The 6,000-nt window shown below is 39.8% G+C and overlaps 1 protein-coding gene, 1 long non-coding RNA gene and 1 pseudogene across 12 annotated transcripts in view; 1 reads left to right on the top strand and 2 right to left on the bottom strand.

Moving 5' to 3' along the window:
- LOC107143389 overlaps positions 1–1,887 on the bottom strand; it is a 21,148-nt pseudogene extending 19,261 nt beyond the window's left edge.
- Positions 1–6,000, top strand: part of Tmem108 (transmembrane protein 108) — a 295,713-nt gene that overhangs the window by 147,919 nt on the left and 141,794 nt on the right. The window lies entirely within an intron of this gene.
- LOC125613570 overlaps positions 1–6,000 on the bottom strand; it is a 141,934-nt gene that overhangs the window by 9,737 nt on the left and 126,197 nt on the right. The window lies entirely within an intron of this gene.

The raw sequence follows: 6,000 nt of genomic DNA, 5'->3' as shown, positions 1-6,000 counted from the left end.
GAGGGGAGAGGTGGGGAGGGGGGAGGGTGGAGGATGGAAAAGGCAGCGGAGCACAACAGACACTAGGATGGCAATTTGTAAATCAATGGATGTGTAACTGATGTGATTCTGCAATCTGTGTATGGGGTGAAGGTGGGAGTTCATAACCCACTTGAATCAAAGTGTGGAATATGATATGTCAAGAAATTTGTAATGTTTTGAACAACCCACAATAAAAAATTAAAAAAAAAAAATCTCCTTACTCTTCTCCATAATGACTGTACTAATTCACGTTACCACCAATGGTATATAATAGTTCCTTTTTCTCCACATCCTTACGGATTTCATTTATTTCATTATTATTGTTTTGGTAATAGACATTCTAACTAGATGGTATCTTGTAGTTTTGATATGCATTTAATATTGGTTGGTCATTTGCATTTCCTTCCTTCCTTCCTTCCTTCCTTTCTTCCTTCCTTCCTTCAGTGTGTGCCCAACTCATTTGCTCACTTAATTGGTTTACCTTGGTTTTTGTTAAGATCTTTGTGTTCTTTATATATTCTGGATATTAACCCACTGTTAGATGAGTATCTGGCAAAGATAAATTCTTGTTCTGCAGTTTGTCTCTTCATTCCATTAATTGTTTGCATTGCTCTGTAGAAGCTTTTTGGTTGGATAGAATCCTCTTGGTCAATTTTGGCTTTTCTTTCCTGTGCTTTTGGAGTTCTATTCAGGACATAATTGCCGTGTCAGTATCTTGAAGTATTTCCCCCTTGTATTTTCCTCTAGTAGTTTCAGGTTTTACTTTAAAGTCTTTTATCTATTTCGAGTGGATTTTTGTAACTAGTGAGGGATAGGGGTCTTGTGTATATGGATATCCAGTTTTCCCAGTGCCATTTATTGAAGAGGCTGTCCTTTCTTTTTTTTATTTTATCATAAAGTTTAATCATGGTTCAGAAAAAAAATTGAGTGAATAACTTTCTCTGAAAAAAATATATTGACTCTTTGTAGAGTGTAGTTATTGGGGGTGAGGGCAGTGGTAACTTAAATTACCCTATTTTCTTTTCTGAAAATGACAAAAAGTCCCATTTCCAGTCTGATTATAAAGATACATGAGCCTCAGAATGGCTGAGAATAAATACAAAACAAGAAAGACAAAAGCTGTAAAGCTAAAAAGCATGCAGTGGGCTCTAAGAGAAAAATCTCAAAAATACCCAAAGTGGCAACAAGGAACATTTGGCTGGAATTTGAAGATCTTTTCAGTCATCTTTGTCTTTTGCTCCATGTTTAAGGATGCGTGTGAACTCGATGTAATTGAAATTCCCCTTTTTGTAAATAGGGGCTTCTCTGTACAGCTCATCCACTTCCTCCTCTGTAAACCCATCACCCATGGTGGTCAGCAGCTCTCTCAGGTAATCCTCCTGAATGGTGCCAGTAGCTTCTTCATCAAAGCAAGCAAAAGCATTTCTGATGACATCTTCTGGATCTGTGCCATTTAACTTCTCACCAAACATGGTTGAGGAACATGGTGAAATGGATGGGTCTTGGAGCCTCATTCATCATGGCATCCAGGGATTCGTCAGTGGGATTCTTCCCAGTGAGGCAAGCATATCATGTAAATCTTCCTTGTCAATGAAACCATCTCTGTTCTGGCCAATCATGTTGAAGGCCTCTTTGGATTCCTGAATCTGTGATTGGTCAAACATGGCAAACTATTGGATGTTGCGCATTTGAGGGCGCTTCTTGGTGGTCTTGGTCTTTGCCCTTTTGCTCGACATGGTGGTGGTTGAATCCCTACACAGCCATGAGAACCAGCACCTTAGCGAATCCCTCGCTGCCTCTATCACCACCTTTCTACCCCCGAAGAGGCTGTCCTTTCTCCAGAGTATGTTTTTGGTGCCTTTGTTGAGAATCAGCTGGTTGTAGATGTATGAGTTTTCCCCTCGAGTTTCTAATGTATTCTATGGGTCTATGTGTCTGTTTTTATGCCAGTACCATGCTGTTTAGTTACCATGCTCTGTAGTCATGTCTTAAAATCAGGCACTGTGATGCCTCTAGCTTCATTGTTTTAGCTTAAGATTGCTTTAGTTATTTGGGATCATTTGTTTTTCCACATAAATTTTAGGATTTTTTTTCACCTCCACAAAGAGTGTCAGTATGTTGATGGGATTGAAGGATTCTGTAGATTGCTTTGGGTAGTATGACCATCTTGATGATATTAATCCCTCCTACCCAAAAACATGAGAGGTCTTTCCATTTGGGGGTTTGTATCTTCTCAAATTTCTTTCATCAATGTTTTATAATTTTCACAGTAAAAGTCTATTAGCTCTTTAATTAAAAATATTTATATGTATTTTTATTTATTTTATAGTCATTGTGAATGGGATTGTGTTCATGATTTCTTTCTCAGCAAATTTGTTACTGGCGTAAAAGAAACTACTAATGTTTGTAGGTTGATTTGGCATCCCACTACTTTTCTGAATTTGGTTGTCAGTGTTCATAGTCTAATGGTGGAGTCTTTAGGTTTTTCTATATAGAGAATCATATCATTTGCAATCAGGATTGATTTGACACCTTCCTTTCTTAATTGTATGCCATTTATTTCTTTTTCTTGCCCAATTGCTCTGGCTAAGACTTCTAGTATTAAATGAATAAGAGCAATGAGAGTTGACTCCCTTGTCTTGTCCCTGATCTTAGAGGAAATGATTCCAGCTTTTCCATTCAACATAATGTTGGCTGTGGGTTTGTCACATACAGCCTCTATTATATTGAGGTAATTTGTTCAGAGTCTTATAAGCCTTCTATACCACATGGTCATCCATATCTTTCCCAAGTTATTTTCTGATATTATTTCAGTGAATAGATTTTCTATGCCCTTATCCTTTTTCCTCTCACCTTCAGATATTGTGAAAATGCATTATTTAATGCTGTCGCACAGATTTTTGAATTCCCTCTTCATTTTTTATTCTTTTTCTTAATAGTGTTTTGAGGACTAGGATATTTCAAAAGATCTATCTTCAAGTTCAAATATCCCTCCTTCCACTTGATCTAGTCTGTTATTGAGGCTTTCAACTGTATTTTTTATTTGACTTATTGAGCTCTTTCTTTCCAAGGTTTCTGTTTAGTTCTTTTTCCAAATGTCTATCTTTTTGGTGAATTTCTCATTCATATCCTACATCATCTTCCTAGTTTCATTTGACTATTTATCATTCTCTTGGATCTCATTGGGTTTTTTTAATAATCATCCTTTAAATTCTATCTCATTCATTTCTATTTATTTGAAATCTCTTGCTAGAGAGTTACTATGTTCTCTTGGAGATACCATATTGCCTTGTTTTTGTTTGTTTTCATTTCTTGTGTTCCTCTGTTGTAATTTGTACATCTGGTAGATAGTTATCCCTACCACGTTTAGGGGGTGGCCTTTGTAGTAAGTAGTTTTTCTCCTGAACATACCTCTTGGAGTGTTAGTTTGTTTTGCCGTGTTGGCTTCAGCTATCCTTGGGCACTGAAGTAATGTCTCCCCAAAGCTGCTTTGGCTGTAATTAATAGACTTTGGGCACAGTGCATGCCATGGCAGAATCAGAATCTCTGTGGCCACACAAGAGTGGGGACACTCTATCAGTTTAGACAGGTGTGATACAAACAGCAGTGTGTGGGGTACTCACTGTATGGCTACTCCTGTATGAGGTTAGTGGCCCCTATCAAGTGATGGGGGTTTCTCAGGCATCTGATACTATTAACAAGGGCCTATGCCACTAGCAACCCCAGAAGTAGAGAGTGCTTAAGGCCTTTATTCTCCAACCAATCAGTGGTGCCAACCCAGATTCTTCAAGGGTAGGAGCTGCAGCACCTCTCTGGCACCCACAACTGTGTTTAGCAGGCATTGTGTGGGGGTGGGGCTATGGTCTGGATGATAGAGTTCCCTCTGCCACTTCAGACGCACTGCCTACTCAATAGTGGGGCCTCAGCCAGAGCTGGGCACGGTTCCTCTTGAGGACCCCCTTTGGTCATGTGTGCCTGGTGATGGGCAACAAGGGGAGTCATGGAATTGTTCAAGCCCCCTCAACCCAATCCTGTGGGTAGGACAGCAGCAGGAACTGTGGTATCCAATCCCTTTTGTAACAGGCAGAGGAAGGACAGCAGGTAATGGGAACTGCCTTGAGAATCTTTTTCAAAGCAAGAACACTATGCAGATTTCAGATTACTTATGAGTGTCTGCCTTCAGTCCTGGCACTAGTAAGAGTCCACAGTTCAGTTGGCGGTGCCTTTGGTCTAAAAGGGCAAGTGTCTTGATCTCCTTGTTCTTGAGGGTGGTGCTCTCCATTCTCCATGTGGCAACACCCATCCCCTACAGTGCAGGGAACCTAGAAGGCTTGGGACACAGCTACCCTGCTGGGCCAAGTTGGGTTGGCAAGGCAGTTACACCTCAAGCCAGTATAAGAGGAATGTCTGTACAGTCCCAAAGATGAAAATATGCAGGGGTTTCTGACCTCTAGCACAGCCTAAATTCAGACATTAGCTCCCTTTTCAAGGTGGCTTCTGGCTACAACAACCTGGGTGTTCAGTGGGAGCTGATAGGAGATCCTTTTTCAAAGCAAGGATACTGTGCGGATATCAGGTTACTTATCTAAGCAGGCTGCAAACCCATGAGGATCATGAAACTTTCTAATAGCTAGGATTGCCAGCATCTACATGGGTACAGTTTGATGCAACTCTTTTATCCTTATCCCTGCAAAGGAAGCCAGGTTGGAAGATATTGGAGTATTTTATTTCTATTACTATGGTGTTGTCCCAGATCTCTGAGTCTTAACAAGGGACTAGTCTCTCTGATTAGTTTCCAGTGTTTCCTTCCATGGTCACTTACCTCACTATGAAGCTATATTCCTATTACTTGGGTTCCTATTTGTGGAAAGGGAGGTGAGTACTGGGCACTTCTGTTCAGCCAGCTTGACTGAATCTACCTAAACTTTGCCTCAAAGTACTCATGAGTTTTGGTATATTACATGTCCATATTCATTTTTCTTAAGATACTTTTTGATTTCCTTTTTAATTTCTTCTAGACTCATTGTTCAAGAACATATTGTTTAATTTCCATGTATTTGTGAATTTTCTGAAATGCCTCTTGTTATTGGTTCCTAGTTTAATATCACTGTGATTAGGGCAGATCTTGATGTAACTTCAGTCTTCTTGTAATTGTTAGCATTTCTTTTGTGGACTAACCTATGATATGTCTGGAGAAGTTTCCCTGTGGGCTTGAGAAGAATGCATATTCCACTACTGTTGGGTGGACAGTTCTGTATATGTCCATGAGGTCCATTTGGCCTAAGGTAAGGCAGAATATCACGAGAGAAGGGCATCATATCATGTAGGGAAGCTGCTTCCCTCATAGCAACAAGGAAATGGTGTGGGGCAAGAAACCAAAGGGAAAATATACCCTTCCAGGGCACACCCCCGTGATCCACTTCCTCCTCCCACACCCCCCATGCCTACAGCTACCACCCAGTCAGTCATTCAAATTAGGGTGGACTGATTTGCATACAGCTCTCATAATCTCATCAGTTTACCTCTGAACATTCTTGTATTAACACAGGAGCTCTTGGGAGACATCTCCTGTCCAAACCATAAAAATTGGCCATTTTTGTCTTTTTTTTTTTTTTTTTTTTTTTTTTTGAGTTCTGGGGTTAGACAAGTCAATTTTATCTAAGTCTAACTACCTCTGCTTTCTTTTCATTTCTATTTATAGGAAATATATTTTTCCATCTCTTTGCTTTCAGCCTGTGTTTGTCATAAAAGTCAAATAGGTCTTTTGTGTTCTTTTTCTTTTAATTCAACCAATTACTTTGTGTCTTTTGATTAGAGAATTTAATTCATTTATCTGAAAATGGTTTGTTTTTTCCCTGTGCTCACATGTTGCTCAACACCACACTGCTGTCCACAGAACAGAGATAGGTGGCATGTATGGGGCTATATTTTCCCCCACATGAAGCATTTCTCCAGGACACCCTGGTTAGGTGTTCTATA

This window comes from Marmota marmota, unplaced genomic scaffold (assembly GCF_001458135.2).
Source record: "Marmota marmota marmota unplaced genomic scaffold, marMar, whole genome shotgun sequence".
Lineage (NCBI taxonomy): Eukaryota > Metazoa > Chordata > Mammalia > Rodentia > Sciuridae > Marmota > Marmota marmota.
The sequence above is the reverse complement of the archived record's forward strand: the minus strand, read 5'-3'. Positions and strand labels throughout refer to the sequence as shown.